The 22,921-nt window shown below is 44.2% G+C and overlaps 1 protein-coding gene across 2 annotated transcripts in view; it reads right to left on the bottom strand.

The window, feature by feature from the left end:
* Positions 1–22,694, bottom strand: part of LOC147441243 (uncharacterized) — a 51,415-nt gene extending 28,721 nt beyond the window's left edge. The window contains exon 1 of one of the 2 annotated variants that reach the window (XM_086482928.1): positions 22,508–22,694. The gene's annotated coding sequence lies outside the window, so the exon portion shown is untranslated. The remainder of the gene's footprint in view (positions 1–22,507) is intronic. The other variant, XM_086482929.1, reaches the window with a different exon arrangement.
* Positions 22,695–22,921: the final 227 nt, after the last annotated feature.

The following is a 22,921-nucleotide window of genomic DNA, read 5'->3' as shown; positions in this document are numbered from 1 at the left end:
GAGCATATTTTGGGCATGCGTATTAAAAGAGATAGAAAGCTGAAATTGCTAAATTTATCTCAAGAAAGGTACATTGCAAAAGTACTTGACAGATTTAATATGGTTGATGCTAAGTCTCTTGGGGTACCTTTACCTCCATACACTAAGCTTAGCAAAGCAGATTGCTCAAAGGATGAGGTGGCATTGAAAGCAATGAAGGGAATCCCTTATGCATCAACTTGTGGTTCTCTTATGTATGCTATGGTTGCCACTTGTCCCGACATTGCTTATGCAGTGGGAGTTGTTAGTCGATACATGTCGAATCCTGGCAAAGCGCATTGAGAAGCTGTCAAATGCATTCTGAGATATTTGAAAGGTACACAATCAAAGTGTATCTGTTATGGCAAAAGTGACTTAAAGTTGCAGGGATATTGTGATGCATACATGGCAGATTACATGGATACCAGGAAATCTACCAGTGGATATATATTTGCCATTGCTGGTGGTGCAGTCTCTTGGTGTTCTAGGTTACAGAAAATTGTGGCATTGAGTACTACTGAGGCTGAATATATTTCAGCCCCACAGAGGCTTCAAAGGAGGCCATTTGGTTGGGCAGACTTGCAAAAGAACTTGGCATGCCTGCTCATATACCCGTGTTGGGTTGTGATAGCCAGAGTGTTGTCTATTTAGCAAAAAATGCCATGTTTTATGCGCGTACCAAACACATAGATGTGCGGTACCACTTCATACGACAGGTATTGGAGGATGGTCTAGTCACCTTGACTAAGATCCATACACAGGATAACCCTGCAAATGTTCTCACCAAGAGTCTTGCTAAGGCTCAACATGAGCATTGCATACAGCTGGTGGGAGCTCGTTAACTTAAAGGCGTCATTTATGCCTTTAAGTGGGAGGTTGTTCGGTTAAAGGCATAAATGACGGTACCACTTCATACGACAGGTATTGGAGGATGGTTTAGTCACCTTGACTAAGATCCATACACAGGATAACCCTGCAAATGTTCTCACCAAGAGTCTTGCTAAGGCTCAACATGAGCATTGCATACAGCTCGTGGGAGTTGGTTAATTTAAAGGCGTCATTTATGCCTTTAAATGGGAGGTTGTTGGGTTAAAGACCTAAATAACCCCTTTTTGTATATTTTTATACTTTCTCCAGGTTCATATTGAGTCTAGACAAAAAAAAATTAAGTCGCTTATAAGAAAAGTGGGAAATACCAAAACTCACTTATTGAGTTTTCCCCAAAAACGTGAGCTCTCTCTCTCCCTCCCTGCTTTGATCTCTAGCGCTAGCTCTCTACTGCTCCGTGCCTCCTGCTTCTTGCCCCAATCCTACACTACATCGGGACGCGCACCTACCGGTACCTTCTGCTTCACGCTTTCAAAGGGTACATTGTCAGTGTGGGGATTCTGTGATTCAGACATGGCAGGAGATCTTGACACTCGGAAGTCTACCAGTGGTTATGTCTTTACATTGGTTGGTGGAGCTATTTCTTGTTCAAGATTGCAAAAGATTGTTGCATTGAGCACTACAGAGGCTAAATATATTTCAGTCACAGAGGCTACAAAGGAAGGTGTCACGTGACCCATCCAACCCTATGTGTCCGTGGACAAGCTACACCATAGAAGGATTCCCGTCAATCCAGTAGGTCTAGATTAGAAGTGATCTGGCACTTTTGTGAGTCTATTCGTAGACCGTGTATGCCCAGTCACTTAGTGTAGATGCATATCCTCTAGTTGCACACCGCATAAGCATAGGCATTTCCATCAGATTACATCAGAGTCAATTTGGGGATTTTTCCAGTGACTTTATCCTATTTTCCCTATTTTTGTCATTTTTCACTTATTTATTAAGTGACTTTTGTTGGGAACTAAGTAGGGCAAATTGGGTAAGTTAATATATAAGCAAACCCAAGTTAGCACTCTTGGGCAGATGAGCAAGGAGAACAACAGGCCCCCAAGCAACAGGTACTCCCCCTCTCTCAACAAGATCCTCTCCAAGCCTCCCTTGGTGAGTCCACCCCCATCAAGCCCTAGCGTTTTGCTATCGCTACACCTACCTGCAGTTGGCGTTTTTCACAACAACTCCTCGCCGACAGAGTACAAGCCTAGCGTTTTGGGATCGCCTTCAAGAATCTGCAGCAAGCCTTTGTTTGCAGCCATAGAGGACCAAAAGGACAGCGTTTTCAGCCCCTTTGTCGCAGCAGATATCAGCGTTTTCAGCCTTGAAGTGCAGCCATAAAAACGCAGCCCTAACCTGCTATTCTTCAGCGTTTTTATCAGCCATAAGCCTTGCGACAAACCAGGGATTTTCAGCCACAAAAACAGGAGTAAAACAGTCATTTTCAGCACCCCAAAGTGGTCCCAGATTTTCAGCCATAGACTCCTTTTGGACAGCAGATAGAAGAGCATCGATTTCAGCCATAAAGTCATCATCGTCGTCACCGACATAGTCACAGGTTGCATCAGTCCATGCGTCATCATTGTACACCTTTGTGCAATCATAAGTAGACCACTCTCGCCGACGAGAGTGGGGCCTTCGGAGGAGGGTTTTACAACGTCTCTGGTGTCGTATCTCTCTTCTCTCTCTCTCTCTCAGTCTCATACACTTGCACGCACAATATCTACTCACTTTATTCGTGATCATAGAACTCTCCATAAGGAACGGAAGGCTATACCTTCCCTAAGAGCTAAAAGGAACCTTGAGCAAATACGGATCACTAATCTTGAGAAAGAACAACATTCATTCCGCTGCACCTTACATTGGTATCAGAGCTTTGGAAGTGTTCTGTACTACTCAAGGGAAGAACCACAAGAATTTTTTTTGCTTGTTAAGGTCGCACGAACCCAAGTTCGCTTGGGCGTGTCGATTCCTAATCGTGTTTTGTTGAAGAGTGATAGGAATCCCAAGAAAGAAGGGCTTGTCCAGCCTCCCCTTGTGTCTCTTTTCACTCATTGAGAGCGGACCGTGCACTTAGCGGCCGACCAATCGACGTGAGGTGGGAAAAAGCAACCTTGGTGTGAGCGCAAGGCCGCCAAGGGGTGAGCCCGCGGAAAAGAGTAGAACTTGAGTGAAGAGAAGATCCTTCTCAAACACGATTTGCAAGCAAAAGGAACCCTCAAGAATCAAGACCCTCAAGAACCAAGAACCCAAGACCCTCAAGAACCCAAGATCATAGTGCATGGTCGTCACCTGAAGCGGAATGGATACTTGGCATACATGTGATGAGCATGAGAGAGGCGACGAAGACTTTTCCCCACCAGGAGATTTCTTCAACCCTCCCCCTTCGCCATCTACGCCACCAAGTGCACCAAACCCTATGGAGGCAACGGTCTAGCAGATGATGGCTATGATGGATAGACAAGAAGCAAATCGCCTTGCCTTAGAACGCGAGCGCGACGAACGCAAAGAACGAAAACAACAAAGAAAGGCGGAAGAGGTAGCACGAAGCGCGGCCATTGAGGCCGAGCGTGCAGCTCAAAGAGTGGCTTTGGAGATTGAGCGTGAAGCTCAACGAGAACGCCGCACTCAAGAATTGATTCCGGAAGTACTTGCTTCAAAGTCCGACCCACCCAAAGATCGTGGGAGTTCATCAAATGACGCAAGCCACGATTCGGACTCCAACAACCCGGTCAAAGAGAAGTTGACCTTCAGTAAGTATGACGATAAGATGGATGCTACGGTTATTCATTCTTGGTTGCATCAATTTAATGCTTATTTTGCGACAACTAAGAAAACAATCAATAGCAAAGTTTTGACAACAGCTATGTACCTTGCCGGTGATGCCATCAATTGGTACCATGCATGGCAAGAGGCAGAGCTAGCCGCGCACCTAGAGGAAGCCGACACCCCTCTCTTTTAGTTGGGTTGATTTCCAAGACAAGCTCAAGGCGCGGTTTATGCCACCTCAGTACCTTGCACGATTGAAGGACGATTGGCGCGCACTCAAGCAAAACGGTATGCCGGTTATGTCTTTCTCTAATCGTGTTTTGCAGCTAGGCACTCAATTACGCAAATCGGATGCGGAGCGCAAGGAGGCATTCGTTTTTCGATTGGACGAGTATATCAAGTATGATGTGGAGGTACTTGATCCAATCGATCTCAACAAGGCGGTAGCGATTGCTCTCGTGCAGGAGATGAAACACAACAAAGGAAAGCCAAAGGAAAACAAGCCTTCTCAAGGAACCCCTCAGACTCCTCAGAACACGCAGAATGGTAAGAATGGTAATTCTTCTAGCCCTTCTTCCTCAAATTCCTCGAAAAAGAACTCTAACAATGAATCTAAGGGTAAAGCTAAAGCACCTGCAAAACCTAAGCTAACCCCTGATGAAAAAGCTTCACAAGGAATTGTAGGAGGATACATCACGGCGGAAGAACAAGTGATCTATGCTAAAGAAGGTAGATGTTATCAATGTCACGTCAAAGGTCACATTAAGAAGGACTCTCCTAAGACAGTAGGACAGTCCCACCTAAAGTGCAAAAGGCATCCACAGCAACCACAAGTACTATCACAAACCAACATGCATCTTCTCGTGACTCTGACACACATTGATGAGTCTCTCATGAAGTGTTATGGTCATGTTAAGGGGCAGCGTTTTATCATATTGTTTGATCCAGGCAGTATGCATGAAGTGATTAGTCCCCCTCTGGTTGAGAGAGGTTAGCCAGAAATCTCCTCTCGAGGTTTCTGGCTTCGCTCCTGGTATAGACTCTCTCATCACGAAGGAGTGCCTTGATGTGATGTTCACTGTTCAACAAGCTTCTTTTCGTAGGAAAGTTCTTGTGTCTCCTCTCTCAGGATGTGATATGATTTTGGGCATTAAATGGTTTCGTGAACTCAACCCTCTCATTGATTTTGAGGCTAACACTCTCACGCTACATGCCAAAACTGATTCTCTCCTCATCATTCGTGCTGAGGAGGGCTTGCATTCTTTGCCTCTCATCTCTCATGTGCAGGTAAAGCGTGAATTACGACGAGGAGCACAAGTGGCATTCATCTATGCTGCTCCAGTTTCCCAGAGCATTCAGGCTCCAGGTAAGTATTCAGAGTTGTTTACAAAGTTTCAACATCTCTTTTTGCAGGATGATCTTCCACCTCGTCTCCCACCCGAGCGGCCGGAGGACCATCGCATCGAGCTTATGGAGGGAGCACAGCCTGTCAGTAAGGCTCCCTACCGTTTGAACAAGTCACGGGAGGAAGAGTTAGAGCGACAACTCACGGAGTTGATGGCTAGAGGATTCATACGTCCTAGTGTAAGTCCTTTTGTTGCTCCTATTTTGTTTGTTCGCAAGAAGGATGGGTCATCTCGTTTGTGTGTTGATTACAAGGCATTAAACAAGATGACCGTCAAGAACAAGTTTCCGATGCCTCGCATTGAGTATATCCTGGATAGGCTCAATGGGGCAAAGGTTTTCAACAAGGTTGATCTCAAAAGTGGATACCATCAGGTACGGGTATTCAAAGGCGACATTTTCAAGTCCGCTTTTCGCACTGAGCGAGGGCAATGGGAGTATATTGTTATGCCTTTTGGATTGACAAGTGCCGTGGGTACGTTCAATCATCTCATGGTAGGTCGTTTCGGCGATATGGTCGGTGTATGTGTGTTCATCTTTTTAGATGATATTCTCATTTTTTCTGCCTCGTGGAAACAACATGAAAGAGATGTTGAAAGGATATTAACTCGTTTGGATGAGTGTCAATTGTACATTGCAGCTAAGAAGTCTGAATTTTTTCTTACTGAAGTCACTTATATGGGTTATATCATTTCTGCAGAAGGCGTCAAGCTAGACCCCGCAAAGGTGGAACAGGTTCGTAATTGGGATTTGCCCAAAATTGCATATGATGTGCGTTCTTTTCTTGGTTGATGTCAAGCATATAGTTCGCACATAGAGAATTTTGCACGCATTGCTGCACCTATGACTGATGTTTTGAAAGGGGTACAGACTGGCCGTCAACGCGTAGACTTGCCCGAGGCAGCCATTGAGGCTTTCACAGCTCTCAAGGTTGCGGTGACAGAAGCACCGTGTCTTATCCTTGCCTCTTGGGATGATCCCTTTGAGATATGGACGGATGCGAGCAATGTTGCCATAGGCAGCACATCAGCACGATCGCTCAGTAGCTTTCCTTAGCCGCAAGCTAAATAGTGCGGAAAAGAATTATTCAATGTACGATAAAGAACTTTTATCTGTCATTCACTCTCTTAAGCATTGGAAGCATTTTCTGTATGGTAGAGAGTTTTCAGTGCGCAGAGATCATCAAGCCCTCAAGTGGCTCCAGTCTATGCCTAGTACACATTGGAGTGATCGCCAAGCGCGGTGGTCACAATTTTTTGAGCAATTTGGAGGTTTGATTGAGTATGTGCCTGGGAAAGCTAACCCTGTTGCAGATGCATCGAGTCGCAAAGGACAGATTTTGGCTCTTGAGTCAAGAACCACATTTTCTATACAGGGGGTCTTTTGACAGCATGAAGGATCAGTATGCAGATTCGGAGTTTGGTAAGTATTGGTTGCAGGCTCTTGCTTCCCAAGGGCCCAACAACTATCTCATTCGTGATGGATTGTTATTTTTTCGTCAGCGTTTATGTGTGTTGCCCTCTCTCAGGCCAACCATATTGCATGATGCACATGATTCTCTCATGGGTGGGCACAGGGGTATGAACACCACATTGCAAAAGATTGAATAACTTTTTTATTGGCCTAAAATGCGAAAAGATATGTTTCGTTATGTCACACAGTATATGTCAAAAGGTAAAAGCTCCTCGGGGTAAGCAGCAAGGCCTCTTGCTTCCGCTGCCTATTCCCGAGAGACCTTTTCAAGATATCTCTATGGATTTTGTGACTAACTTACCACCAAGTTTGTATTCAAGGAACACTCAATGTTTGACAATTGTTGATCGTTTCAGCAAATTTTGCATGTTGATTCCTTGTAAAGCCACAGTTACTGCACAAGATGTAGCACGATTGTTCATTAAGCATTGGTACCCCCTCTGTGGTTTGCCAAAGTCCATTGTTTCAGATAGGGATGTTAAGTTCACGTCCAACTTTTGGCGTGCACTCTTTGAAAATTTTGGCACAAAGTTGAATTTTTCATCGGCTTTTCATCCATAGTCAGATGGTCAAACAGAAATTTATAATCAATTGGCTTTTGATGTGTTAAAATCTTATGTTCATGATCAACAGTCTCAATGGGAGCTCTACTTCCCATTGGTTAAGGCTATTCTAAATGACTCCTTTTCTTCTGCTATTGGTCGAACTCCGTATGAGGCAACTTTTGGCCATCCGTTCCAATCAGTTTTGACTAGATCGGTCAGCCAAATGACTGATGCCAATGCCGAGAGTCAGTCATTGGATGAGATTTCTGAGAGTGTGAAGCTTCGGCTAAGCAAAGCTCAGGAATCTTATTCTCGACATGCTAACAAGCATCGTCAGAAGGTCTCGATCAAGGAAGGAGATTGGGTATATCTAAGAATTATGAAACAACGTCTTAAGCAAGTTGGAAAGAAATGTCCTAAGTTGTCTTTTCGTATGTATGGTCCATTTCCAATCATCAAAAAGATTAATGAGGTTTCAATGAAATTGCAGTTGCCTAACTCACAGTCAATGCACAATGTTTTCCATATTTCGTGTTTGAAAGTGTTTCAAGGAACACCTCCAAAGGACGTTTTGGAAGAAGAACCGGAGATCATCGATGAAGTTGAAGTCATGGAGCCGGAGCAAGTCTTGTTGCATCGGTTTCGCCATGGTTCGAAGAAACAAGTACGACAATATTTTTTGAAGTTCAAAGATCGAGGAACCCATGAAGCAGTGTGGGTAGACAAAGAGTTCTTCAAGGATTATCCAGAGTTATTGGCAAACTACAAGGAAGCCATGCAGCTCGGTACCAGTACCTCACTTTAAAAAGGAGGGGATGTCACGTGACACATCCAACCCTATGTGTCCGTGGACAAGCTACACCATCGAAGGGTTCCCGTCAATCCAGTCGGTCTAGATTAGAAGTGATCTGACACTTTTGTGAGTCTATTCATAGACCGTGCATACCCAGTCACTTAGTGTAGATGCATATCCTCTGGTTGCACACCGCATAAGCATAAGCATTTTCATCAGATTCCATCAGAGTCAGTTTCAGGATTTTTTCAGTGACTTTATCCTATTTTCCCTATTTTTGACATTTTTCACTTATTTATTAAGTGACTTTTGTTGGGAACTAAGTAGGGCAAATTGGGTAAGTTAATATATAAGCAAACCCAAGTTAGCACTCTTGGGCACATGAGCAAGGAGCACAACAGGCCCCCAAGCAACACGTACTCCCCCTCTCTCAACAAGATCCTCTCCAAGCCTCCCTTGGTGAGTCCACCCCCATCAAGCCCTAGCGTTTTGCTATCGCTACACCTGCTTGCAGTTGGCGTTTTTCACAGCAACTCCTCGCCGACAGAGCGCAAGCCTAGCGTTTTGGGATCGCCCTCAGCCGCAAGTCCTAGCGTTTTGGGATCGCCTTCAAGAAAGCAGATATCAGCGTTTTCAGCCTTCAAGTGCAGCCATAAAAACGCAGCCCTAACCTGCTATCCTTCAGCGTTTTTATCAGCCATAAGCCTTGCAACAAACCAGGGATTTTCAGCCACAAAAACAGCAGTAAAACAGTCATTTTCAGCACCCCAAAGTGGTCCCAGATTTTCAGCCATAGACTCCTTTTGGACAGCAGATAGAAGAGCATCAATTTCAGCCATAAAGTCATCATCGTCGTCACCGACATAGTCACAAGTTGCATCAGTCCATGCGTCATCATTGTACACCTTTGTGCAATCATAAGTAGACCACTCTCGCCGACGAGAGTGGGGCCTTCGGAGGAGGGTTTTACAACGTCTCTGGTGTCATATCTCTCTTCTCTCTTTCTCTCAGTCTCATACACTTGCACGCACAATATCCACTCACTTTGTTCGTGATCATAGCACTCTCCATAAGGAACGAAAGGCTCTACCTTCCCTAAGAACTAAAAGGAACCTTGAGCAAATACGGATCACTAATCTTGAGAAAGAACAACATTCATTCCGCTGCACCTTACAGAAGGCATTTGGCTTGGCCGTTTTGTGAGGACTTTTGATCTTCCAGCACATGCTCCAATGCTTGGATGTGATAGTCAGAGTGATGTATGCCCGGCTAAGAATGCCATGTTCCATGCTCGTACCAAACACATTGATGTGCGGTACCATTTTATACGATAGGTATTGGATGATGGCCTTGTCTATCACAATTGTGAATATGTTGCAGTATTACATCTACTCCTAGTTGCAGATACGCAAAGTGCCATGCCAAGGAGAACCCCTGCGCTTGGATGGTCACGACCCTTCGCTCAAGAGACGTGCCTCTTTGCCAAAAGCCACACTCCTTCGATGACTCGTCACACCCCTTCGCCCTACGGGTGCGACTCTTCGCCCACCAATGGTTGCAGCTCTTCGCCAAAAGGATGTGTCTTTACATCTAAAGTCGCGTCTCTTCACCATGAGACGTGTCTTTTCATTTGTGTCTCTTCGCCTCCTATATAAGGAGCCTATTGTACTCAGTTTCAAGCAATCATTCAATCAATCAACACAGAGTCTTCAGAGTCTTGTTTCTGAGTTTAGTTCATGTTTCTTAAGTCTTAATCATGGGTTTAAGTACTTAATTAAGGATTAGTACCTAGAATCCTTACAGTGGTATCAGAGCAAAAAAATTTCCCAGGACCCTAAGGTTGTGAGCCTCGCACCCTCGCCGCTACACTCTACCCCCTTTCCCGGTGTTGTATGGAAGCCGACATTCGGTTGCACTTAGGAAGGGTAAGTTGTACAATGAGGTAACTCTAATTTATACTATTTGTTACAACTAAACACAGAGGCGTGGTGTACCCGCAACATATGCTGAGATTTCGTGCTAGAGCCATAGCCAGTCTTGCTCGCATCCCATCATACCCATACAGTCGCTGGCTCCCCTTCTTGCATGGTGTTTCCTTTCCCAAGGGTCACTTCTTCCAAGCGGCAGCAAATCCACCAAGCATCAGCAAATTCTTACGCTAGACTCTTTACGTTGGCAATTTTTTACGTTGGACTTTTTACGCTAGGCAGTCTTTTACGATTTCAGCCAACAAGTTCTATGCTATTAAAATGGCCTCAATTTTAAAGGTTAAGTGACCGACCAGCCTCACAATATTTACCCCCAATGTGAACTCACTCTTTCAACTTTAATTCACGTTTAAAAAACAATGGGCCAAAGCCAGTGAGCCAATTTTCCGTATGCTACTCTTTCTCTCGGCGCTGGCTCTTGCTACTCTCTCAGCGCACGGAACTTTTCGCCATCATGGCCAACGACGCCTTCAATGTTCCAATTCACTTTCTCTCATACATAGAAGAGATTCCCGACGCAATTTTGCCGGAACGAGAAGTGATCGTCATACCCGATACACCGGAACCCGAAATTCCAGCAGCGGTACCCGTTCCAGTACCCCAGGTTGTACCAGCTCCGTAAGAGTACTTGCTATACGTCACCCACCGCCACTTAACACAGTTCCAGACTTGGGTGGTGTAGCATATTTTCCTCACGTGTGAGTCTCAACATCTTCAGTATTACGAGTACATCCTTGGGCGGTACCCTACTCCCTGACAGAGTGCAGAAGAGACGCAGTCAACAACATAATCTCGCTCCAGCCCTGCTGCGTGTTCACAGCAAGCTCCTAGCCCTAGATACACACCTTTGTCGTCTGCTCTAGAGGAGACACCTCCCATTGACGAGGTCAAGATCTCCATGTCGACGTCCCAAGAAGAAGATGGTCAACAAAATAAAAATGGACCAAAGCCAGCGAGCCAGTTTTCCGTATGCTGCTCTCTCTCGGCGCTGGCTCTTGCCACTCTCTCAACGCACGGAACTTTTCGCCATCATGGCCAACGACGCCTTTGATGTTCCAATTCACTTTCTCTCGTACATAGACGAGATTCCCGACGCAATTTTGCCGGAACGAGAAGTGATCGTCATACCCGATACACCGGAACCCGAAATTCCAGCAGCGGTACCCGTTCCAGTATCCCAGGTTGTACCAGCTCCGTAAGAGTGCTTGCTATACGTCACCCACCGCCACTTGACATAGTTCCAGACTTGGGTGGTGTAGCATATTTTCCTCACGTGTGAGTCTCAACATCTTCAGTATTACAAGTACATCCTTGGGCGGGTACCCTACTCCCTGACAGAGTGCAGAAGAGACGCAGTGTCACGTGACACATCCCAACCCTATGTGTCCGTGGACAAGCTACACCACAACAAGGTTCAGTCAGTTCAGTCAGTTTAGATTAGCAGTGATCTGGCACTTTTGTGAGTCTATTTGTAGACCGTGCATGCCCAGTCACTTAGCATAGATGCATATCCTCCGGTTGCACACAGCATGATCATCGGAATTCCCATAAGAATCCATTCGCATCAGTTAGGGGAATTTTCCAGTGCATTTAGCCTATTTTCCTATTTATTGGGATTTTCACTTATTATTTTTCAGTGACTTTCCAACAAAAGTAGGTAGGGCAATTTTGCTAAGTTTCTATATAAGCAAACCCAAGTTAGCACTTTCTGGCAGAAGAGGCAGCAGGAGCACCTTGCTCAACAAGCAACTTCTCATCAAGACCAACCCCCGCGACTACTCTGGCGTTTTCTCCACAGAAGACCTAGCGTTTTTGCATCAGATCAGCCTTGGCGATTTGTGCACAGCAGATCAGCCCCGGCGCCATCACGACACAGCAGATCAGCCTAGCGTTTTTGCATTTGCAGAACCCCGGCGATAGAAGGACCAATTTCAGCCCATGGCGTTTTTGGATTTCAGCAGCAAATTAAGACCGGCACCATTCACCTAAAGTGTAGCAGATTCAGCCCGTAAAGACCATCAGTTTTCAGCCCTAAGAAACCTCATTTTTCAGCCAAGAAAACGCAGCCCAAAACAGTCATTTTCAGCCACAGAAACAGTCCCGAAATTCAGCGATTAGAAGATCTCAGATTTCAGCCATCGTCGTCATCGTCATCGTCGTCGTCGTCGTCGTCGTCGTCCTCGTCATCGGCATAGACCAAGTTGCATAGTCCATTGCATGCGCATTGTACACCTTTGTGCAATCAAAGGATAGACCACTCTCGCCGACGAGAGTGGGGCCTTCGGAGGAGGGTTTTACAACCTCTCGGGTGTCGTATCTCTTCTCTCCTTCTCTCAGTCTCATTCACTTGCACGCACAATATCCACTCACTTTGTTCGTGATCATAGCACTCTCCATAAGACGGAAAGCTCTCTTTCCCTTAAGAACTAAAAGGAACCTTGAGCAATAAAGATCACTAATCTTGAGAAAATACAACATTCATTCCGCTGCACCTAACACGCAGTCAACAACATAATCTCGCTCCAGCCCTGCTGCGTGTTCACAGCAAGCTCCTAGTCCTAGATACACACCTTTGTCGTCTGCTCTAGAGGAGACACCTCCCATTGACGAGGTCAAGATCTCCATGTCGACATCCCAGGAAGAAGATGGTCAACCAAAAAAAAAGGGCCAAAGCCAACGAGCCAGTTTTCCGTATGCTGCTCTTTCTCTCGGCGCTGGCTCTTGCTACTCTCTCAACGCACGGAACTTTTCGCCATCATGGCCAACGACGCCTTCGATGTTCCAATTCACTTTCTCTCGTACATAGACGAGATTCCCGACGCAATTTTGCCGGAACGAGAAGTGATCGTCATACCCAATACACCGGAACCCGAAATTCCAGCAGCGGTACCCGTTCCAGTACCCCAGGTTGTACCAGCTCCGTAAGAGTACTTGCTATACGTCACCCACTGCCACTTGACACAGTTCCAGACTTGGGTGGTGTAAGCATATTTTCCTCACGTGTGAGTCTCAACATCTTCAGTATTATGAGTACATCCTTGGGCGGTACCCTACTCCCTGACAGAGTGCAGAAGAGACGCAATCAACAACATAATCTCGCTCCAGCCCTGCTGCGTGTTCACAGCAAGCTCCTAGTCCTAGATACACACCTTTGTCGTCTGCTCTAGAGGAGACACCTCCCATTGATGAGGTCAAGATCTCCATGTCGACGTCCCAGGAAGAAGATGGTCAACCAAAAAAAAAGGGCCAAAGCCAACGAGCCAGTTTTCCGTATGCTGCTCTTTCTCTCGGCGCTGGCTCTTGCTACTCTCTCAACGCACGGAACTTTTCGCCATCATGGCCAACGACGCCTTCGATGTTCCAATTCACTTTCTCTCGTACATAGACGAGATTCCCGACGCAATTTTGCCAGAACGAGAAGTGATCGTCATACCCAATACACCAGAACCCGAAATTCCAACAGCGGTACCCGTTCCAGTACCCCAGGTTGTACCAGCTCCGTAAGAGTACTTGCTATACGTCACCCACTGCCACTTGACACAGTTCCAGACTTGGGTGGTGTAGCATATTTTCCTCACGTGTGAGTCTCAACATCTTCAGTATTATGAGTACATCCTTGGGCGGTACCCTACTCCCTGACAGAGTGCAGAAGAGACGCAATCAACAACATAATCTCGCTCCAGCCCTGCTGCGTGTTCACAGCAAGCTCCTAGTCCTAGATACACACCTTTGCCGTCTGCTCTAGAGGAGACACCTCCCATTGACGAGGTCAAGATCTCCATGTCGACGTCCCAGGAAGAAGATGGTCAACAGACGCAAATGCTTGCCCTTCTCAAAGCTCAAATGGAAGCTATGCAACACACTTTCTCAACAAGTCTTGCTTCCATCAACAATTGCTTGGACCAGCTACAAATGCAAACTTTGAACCGACCAAATCGGAGGTTTCGCAGCCAAAATTTTCTCACCCAAAGCATGGTTTCTCAAAGACAACTAGACACAAAGTACCTTCGTGCGAGAAGCAAAAGTCTCAGCATGAATATTCTTGAAAATGCTACAGTTCTAAGCAACCAACTTCTTATTCGAATCATCAGCAACAAAAGCAGCAATATGAAAAGGATCATCAGCAATATCAAGATGGGCTTACTTAGTGGCACATATATCCGACCCTAGTCGAGTACTCGGTCGTGAATGCCGCGACGCTGGACAAGTTCCCCCCCGCGAGCCATGCCTTACATTTAAGTCTTTCTTATCTGATGGTGGTCAAGTCGAAGATTTATTGATCCTTTCCTTGTGCAAGAGGATCCTTCAGAGGCCTAAGAGGCAACAGTTCCCTCGACCTCCCTCTTCTCAACTGGAAGCCTTAATAGCCGCTGAGAAAGCAGAAGATTCCAGTTCTTATGCGACAACCAACAAGCACATAACCCCTTCTTTGGCGGTGATCCAGGCAGGAAAATTCACCTCGTCACCGCCCTTGCAGAATACAGTCTTTGTCTCTAAACAGATACCAGATGCTATGGTGAATGATAATTCTTCAAACTCGAAGACTCCAGTCCTTACCTTCAGTGGTGCAAAGGACAAAACAGATACAGAATCTTGCAGCACGACTTCAGTCGCTACAATTGAATATTTGGACACAATTTGTTCTACAGATAAACCTTTACAGATGGATATACCCCCAAACACTACTCTGTCTCAGTCTACAACATCCCTTCAAGAGGATTTTACTGTTCCAGACAAACCAATGGAATACCTTACAGATTTCCAACCAGTGGTCATCACTCAACAGAAAACTCAAGTCAGTTTACCAATAATTTCACTCAAAGCAGATACAAATTTAATGTTTTATTAGACAAAGCTCAAAGTTACAAAAGACTTTGACAAACGCACTTATCAAGTTGCAGATATGGATGCAGAAGCAATACAACAATACATTTCCCTCTCGAAGTTTCTACCCTTGGTTTTATTTAAAGAGGGAGAGAATGTCACGATTGTGACTATGTTGCACTATTACATCTACTCTTAGTTGCAGATACGCAAAGTGCCATGCCAAGGAGAACCCCTACGCTTGGATGGTCACGACCCTTCGCTCAAGAGACGTGCCTCTTTGCCAAAAGCCACACTCCTCCGACGACTGGTCACACCCCTTCGCCCTACAAGTGCGACTCTTCGCCCAATGGTTGCAGCTCTTCGCCGAAAGGATGTATCTTTACGTCTAAAGTCGCGTCTCTTCACCATGAGACGTGTCTTTTCATTTGTGTCTCTTCGTCTCCTATATAAGGAGCCTATTGTACTGAGTTTCAAGCAGTCATTCAATCAATCAACACAGTCTTTTGAGTCTTGTTTCTAAGTTCAGTTCAAGTTTCTCAAGTTTTAATCATGAGTTTAAGTACTTAATTAAGGATTAATACCTAGAATCCTTACATTTTCATGAGGATGTATCTTTACGTCTAAAGTCGCATCTCTTCACCATGAGACGTGTCTTTTCCTTTGTGTCTCTTCGTCTCCTATATAAGGAGCCTATTGTACTCAGTTTCAAGCAGTCATTCAATCAATCAACACAGAGTCTTTTGAGTCTTGTTTCTGAGTTCAGTTCAAGTTTCTTAAGATTTTGAGTTTAAGTACTTAATTAAGGATTAGTACCTAGAATCCTTACATTGTCACACTAACAAAGGTCAGAACACAGGATAGCCCCGCAGATGTTCTCACTAAGTGTCTTGCTAAGAGACAACATTAGCATTGCTTACACTTAGGTGGGAGTTACTTAAAGGTACCACATCGAGCCTTTAAGTGGGAGGTTGTTGGGTCTAAAGGCCCTCTGGCCACCCTTGTACATATTTATTATTCTTTGGGTGTGAACCACCCCTAAGGTCACTTAAGTGACCCTTATAGAGTGTACCCTCAAATAATAAAACATATAACGATAAGTGTGTTGAACAACACAAGTAACCTTCCTGCGTTGGTTTTCTCTCTCTCTCTCACGCTCGTAGTCTGCAACAGAAGCCAACGCTACCACTTCTTGCTGCTAGCTTGTCCTTCTGCATCAAGGTAACCGTACGGTTCCGAATCTCGAGCGTCGCGTCATTCTTGTCATGCCAAGGCAAGCCCAAGAGAACGCCGCAATTGCCCAACTTCATGATGTGGAAATCAGCTTTTCCATGGGATAGTCACTCGAAGAGCACCAATGAGCCGTACCACTTTCTAAGTTTGCCCGGTAGCTAGCTCAACCTCAAGTTCGCCACCCTGTGAGTTAGACAGATAGTATTCCCGTAAAGGCGATGGCAGTCCAATGGTATATCACTCGCATTGGTCCTCCAAGGGAATCATCTTGAAGAAAGACACCAGAAGGTAGATGTCGAGAAACCTTTGGTTGTAGTCTTCTATGGTCTCCCTGGCAAGCATTTTCAAGTTGCCCCATTCTGACAAAATTTGGACTTCAAACAGAGAGCTCATATAACTGAGTGCAAAAATTGTCTTGAAAGCTTGCACCACTGCCGCCATCCTTAAAATCCTTCGATTCGTTACACACAAACCCCAGATCTGGATAATAAAGATATCCATACGGGCTCCAACCATTGTACCCAGGTGGCGGTGGTGGTGGGGAGGTGGTGGCAATGGCGGTTGCACTGGATCAAAGCTAGACGACTGCACCACGTTCTTGAAGACTTCCCCAATTGGAACAGACGGTTGCTCTTGTACTTTCTCGTGTCAGAGGAGGTGGCACCACCTCGGGCATTAAAGGGGGTAACATGTAATTCAGAATTTGTTGGAAACTCTCCATCATCGGGAGATTCTGCTGAGGATGCCGCGAAAGTATGTTGTGAAGCTTGTCGAGGAGAACGTGCAAGTACTCTGCCGAATCCATAAACGCTATGATGCTCTGTCTGTTCTTGGTAGGACCGATATGCTTTGAGAAAAGCACACAACTAGAGCTCTGATACCACTATAATGGGAAGGCACCACTGCCAACGAAAAAAGAGAGACGAGACAAACTTTTAAGCACTCTAAACTGAAAGAGATGTAGGACATACGAGACGTGGAGTGGCGGGGTTCCACCCCAAGAGAGCACTGGCCCAGACCCTCGCGAACCTTTCGGTATTTCTTTATATTGCTTCAATTCCATACAACTCGGACAACACCTCTTTGCTCCTTCCACGCGGTAGGATGCCAAAGGGAGAGCCCTATGGTCACCAGCGCTCAAAAGCAACCAACGCGTTTTGCGGAAATCCGTACTACCACGTCAGCAGCCTGTCTCAACAGAAAACGTGGAACTCTTCGTAGAGTATGCCACGTCAGCATGTCAGCGGCATTTGCGGGTGATCCATACAACAGTGCTACGTCAGCATGTGAATTCGCAAGAGGATTGTGTGTGTAGGTCCTGCTTTCTTATTATTTGGCCCCATAAGTTGGTACAACTTTACTAATTGGCCCAGTCGTCGGCGAGAATCTGTAAGTTGGCGAGAACTTCTTTTGTTGCTTCTAGGGTCTCGGCCCCTCGGCCGAGATCTGCACGTTGGCTCAGCTCTTCAGTGGCTTGACACGTCAGTAGTTTGTGATAGTGGTAGTAGAGTTAGTGGTGGTAACAGGTAGTGGAGGTGCTAGAAGAGGCTGAAAAATCTCAATAGATGGAAAGGAGCCAATACCAGCATAAGATGAAGAAGCTCAAATAGAATGAAGACCAAATGTGCTCTCATCAAACCAAGCATCACGTGACAGAACCACATCCTCCAAGGTGGAATCCAAAACCGAAATCCTTTGGATCGAGAGGCATAACCACAAATAAAAACATCTCTTTGGATTGAGCATCCAAAGTCGTCCTCTTCTTTGAAGGCACATGCACATGAGCAACATTCAAAAACATGAAGACAAGAGACAGTAGGTTTACAACCTGTACATACCTTCTCTAGAGTAACGCCAATTAACGCTTTCGTCAAAGAACGGTTCAGAAGATAAACTGATGTAGCCACAGCTTTGCTGCAAACTGAGCGAGGGAGAGAGGCATGATGCAAGAGAGTGCATGCCATCTCTTTCATCATATTGTTCTTCCTCTCCACAACACCATTCTACTAAGGGGCGTGTGTGTGAGAGAGAGAGAGAGAGGTTTGCCTTTAAATGTCCTTAGTAGAGAGGAGTTGGATTGGTTTTCAAATTGAGTTATCCAATTTTATTGATTAGAGAGAGCATCAGACTTCATAGCAAGCTGAAATACCCAAGTCTTCTTTCCAGAGAAATCATCAATAAGAATCAAATGATACTTTGATCCACCAAGTCAATCCACCTCCAGAGGACCTACAAGATTGGCATGAATTAATAAGACCCAACAAATATCAGATAATACTTTGAACCACCCAGTAAACCCACCTCCAAAGGATCTACAAGATCAAGATCAATTAGTTACAAAATCCGAGGGGCGCCAAAAGTGACCCCCTCTCGAAATGAGTTCCAGTCTTGTTTGCCTTTATGAAGGCCAACCAAGATGATGCTTGCAAAGCTTGGGAAAGCCAATAACTGTATCCCAATGCTACAAAGTAGCAATGGGTATGATCAAAGCAAGAGTATAGAATACTCTCATTATTTGTGATAGGTGCTTTAGATTTGTAGAACAAGTGATACAAGTGTGACTCCTAGTAGTGACTCCTACCGCTGCAAACTACAAGAGAAAGATAGAATACGATACAAGCCACCTTCTTGATGACCATGAACCACAACAGAGAGGTTCCTTCTATCAATTATTCCAATAACTTCATCAACAAAGTAAACTCGAAGACCTTTAAAAGTCTCTTTTGAGATGGAAAAGAGGCTTGTTGATAGCTTAGGCACAAGCAGCATATCATTCAAGTCACTATTTTCACAAGAGACGTTCCCAACTCCAACCATAGGCAAAGTGGCTTCATCACCGACATGGATCGATAAAGATATAGTTCAATAGCTCTCCATCTTATGAGAGTGTGAGACATGTGAGAGGATACCCAATTATCACCTACCCACTCACTCTTGGCCAGAGCCTCAAGGTCATGGGAGTGGAGTAGGAGGTGCAATCACCATGAAGGTAGAGAGAGAAGAGGAGAGGGGGGGGGGGGGGGGAGAGGAGAAAGAGGGTTAAGCAATGCAAGCAACCATTGCAATTCCTTATATAACTTCATAAGGTTAGAATAGTTTGAACTTACAAACTATAAGAGAGGATAAAACACTCACAAAATTACAAAAAGAAGGGACACAAGAAAACAAAAAAAGAGAAAACTAAAGTACTTAATTTGTTACTAAACAAAACTAGAACCCATTATTCACTTTAAAATGCTTTTAAAAAAGGCATAGGCAAAATAAGTTGAAGGAGCTTACTTGACTAAAACTTTTAATAACTTTGAACTAACAAGGATAAGACATCAGAAAGACTTCATCAAACTCCAAATGACAACTTCTAAAAGGAAAAATTCTTCAATCCTAAAGTAAGCTAAATACTAGAATTGATACTATTACGAACGTACCTAGAAGAGGCAAAACATAACCAAAGTAGAACAAAGCATTCCTTCTTTGGACTCATCTTTTCCTTTTTGGCTGTTGAATTTTTTGGATTTGGCTTTATTTTCAAAAATCAACTCCTCCAAGAGAGATCATTTGGCAAGATATTTCTCTTCAAGATGATCCTTCCATCCATAAAATGTGCTCTGACAAGGTTCTTTGGAATCTTTGGTGGGTGTGAAAACTTTATTGGTTTTAGATTCCTTCAAAATTTTGATTATCCTTTACTATTCTTTTTCTTTTGAGCACCGAGAGTACTATTTTGCTTTCTCTCTCTTATTCAAGAATTTGTCATTTGACAGAGATAAATTCTGCATAGGAGTAGAGGGGAATTGTAACCAGGAGGGCACCACGTGTCGACTAGAATAGACTTCAGCACTTTAAACACGAACTAAAAAAAAAACTATGCGTGAGACAAGACACAAAGCTTTAGAGAGCCACTTTCAAATGCGTTCGTCCTTGACTAGGTACCCCTTGCGATATTTCTTTATATTGCTCCTCACATATTGAATTCTTGAGTGAAGCCACTCACAATCTTGGAGAGAAAATAATTCCCCCAACGCATATAGTGTCAAAGTGTGCAATGGAGGAGACAATGGCACATAAGAACGAGAGAGAGAGAGAGAGAGAGAGAGAGAGAGAGAGAGAGAGAGAGAGAGAACTGCTCCATAATTCTCTACACTATCCTTCTTTTCGCATGGTCACTCCAATATGAAAGTCAAAAGGAGTTCTCCATAGACAAGTGTAAATCTAGATCAAGGCTGCAAGCAAACCTCTCGAGAAAAGATTTCTAATCTCCTCTAGGCTCTGACAAGAAAGAGGTGCACCGGGCTCATATTGGCTCCAAAATCATTGCTAATCAAACCTCTCCTGCTGCTTGGCGAGAAAAACAGACTCAGAGCTGAATGACTGGAGCCACCACACAAAAGCACCCAGTGTCTTCTTCCTAGCCAAAAATGCAGCAAAACTTCTATGACCTCTTCCAAGCTCTAGCTCAAAAAACGTAGATTTAGAAGGGTTCTTTGCATAGAGATTTGAAAAAAAACACTAGCAATGGCAATTTTGAAGAAGGAGGTGTTTCAGTATTTTAGGCATCCTCCCATTTCTTAGTCCCGAGATCCCACGAGAAGGTTTACAGGTTGCAAAAGGCCCCTCATGGCCTCAATTGGGCCCCTTCTACATGTTACTATAAGGTAGATTCTTTATTCCTACGACACGATTTGCATCGTTATCACACAAATCCAAATTTATACAAATCACCATGGAATCAACGAAATATCATCATGGAATCACCGAGAATAACCATGGTATCAACGAAATATCATCATGGCACCACCGAGAATAACCATGGTATCAATGACATATCATCATGGTATCAACGAAAATCACCATGACCAAAGTATTAACAAAACATCATCATGGTACCATCAAAATCACTATGGTATCAATGAGAAATTATCAATAAAACGACATAAACTATATCTCTAAAAGAATAATTATACGAGAATCAATGGACGAGTATATCATATAACAAAAGATCATGTACCAACAGTAGCTCGATAGAATTTGGACGATCATCAACGGCTCGACTGAATCGGAACGATGTGTAACTGGCTTCTGCAGCAAAGTTACATCAGTAACAAATATATGATTGATGAAGAAAGATGTTCTTTTGACGCTTGTCATTTTCTATGTGGACGATATGGTTATTACAAGTAGCTATACTAAGCATACATGTTGGACTTTGGAGACCTTGACAAAGGAGTTTGAGATGACAAATCTCAGCTTACTACGATACTTTCTTGGAAACATCACCAAAAAACCCCTGTAATTTGTGGAAATTCTCAAAATACGTCTCAAATTTCAATAATTTCAAATATACCCCTCATATTTGGCCAAAAACTCTCAAAATGCCCTTCAATTTCTCCAAGATTCCCAAAATACCCCTCATGGACCTCACAAAAATCTCCAAATTTGCCAACTCTTCATAGGAAGATTGGTTCTCCCTCAATAGAAGATGATAGAGCTAGGATTTTAGATGGTGCGCCAGGTCTTGTGGGCTCTTAAGATGAATCGTTGACTTCTTTTGGAAACGTCACAGATGCCTCTATTTGTGAGCTCATTGGTGAATAGTTTGTCTAAGACAATAAAAGATAGATCTCCATTGTCTTAAAGCTTATACTACGCAAAAAGTGGGGCAAATCCATCACAAAATGATATAAGATATTGCGAACTTTTGAGATTTGAGGGGTATTTTGGGAATTTCCATAAATTTCAAGCATATTTTGATAAATTTCCCTACTTTCTTGTATTGATTGAATGTCAAAAGAGGAATACATTCATCTCTCAGCAAGGGTATGTCAAAGAATTGTTTGGGCCCTTGGCATGACCAAGTGTGAGCCTATCTCTGTTGCGATGAATCCCAACACCAAGCTGTCATGGTATGATTCTTAAGAGGTGCTTGATGCTACCAAGTATCAAACACTACCCAGTTTTCTGCAATCTCTAACGTGGCCCAATGTGCTCCTTTTCTACACATCACGTTCTTCTTTTATATGGATAAATGTCCTCAACTCTCCGACTCCCGTCCCATTTCTACCTCCACTTTTAATATCCGCACAAATGAGCACAAGGTAAATTTCCATAAACGTGTAAGAACACCCTTCCGCAGCCTATACACCTGTTGTTTTGAAAAAGGATTAGGCGTATATAGCTAAAGGATCCATCCAGTCTTGCAAATAAGCCACACTTAGATCCCCTAGGCTTTCCTACTCTTTCTTGAGCATTGAATTAGGTACAACATGTCTACATGGCACATTGGACAAGTAATTACAATGAACAACTCCTCAAACATACACTAATCAAAAAATAAATGGGCACTAGTTAGGAGTTGGAATGTAAGGCAGTTGAAAGACATAACCAAATTATCTGTTAAATGACTTTTAACAGAGCAGCCTATACTATGCACGAGACGACCTTTTCATGGAAAAATGGGCAGAAACCAACAGAGCTAATGGCAAGTTTACAAGCCCTTGCAGTAGCTCTGCTTCATCAAGGCTCCATTTCATCGACTGTCAGTGAGGGGGCAAGGACAGTTAAAAGAAGACAGAGGTGCAGAGTACCTGTGTGACTGGAGGGCGCTCTTATCATTTCATCTTTTACGACAAGAGAAGATGCTTCAGCCTCTTCCTTGTCCGGCTCCTCGCATTGTGCTCGTTCTGCTCATCAGAGAGCTCCCTGGCCAAGACATCAGCTGCAATTGCCTACCATTACGAATCCGAGCGAGGTGTTGAGTTCAAGACTCAAGTCATACGTTACAAAACAAAATTGACACGAGATATCTATGGGTTTAGGGCATGGGTTTTTGGCACGGCGAAGGGCTCGGGGAAAGGTACGTTCCCCTTATCCAAAAACTATTCGAATCAAAATATGGCCGCCTCAAATTTTTACACGAAGAATTTAATGCCGGCTCAAATTTCAAAATTTTTAGTTAAAAAATTCAATTTTGTATAGAATTTTCCTTCTCAAATATGGTT

Source organism: Adiantum capillus-veneris, chromosome 15 (genome assembly GCF_014529385.1).
Source record: "Adiantum capillus-veneris isolate H3 chromosome 15, ASM1452938v2, whole genome shotgun sequence".
In the NCBI taxonomy this organism is placed as follows: domain Eukaryota; kingdom Viridiplantae; phylum Streptophyta; class Polypodiopsida; order Polypodiales; family Pteridaceae; genus Adiantum; species Adiantum capillus-veneris.
The sequence above is the reverse complement of the archived record's forward strand: the minus strand, read 5'-3'. Positions and strand labels throughout refer to the sequence as shown.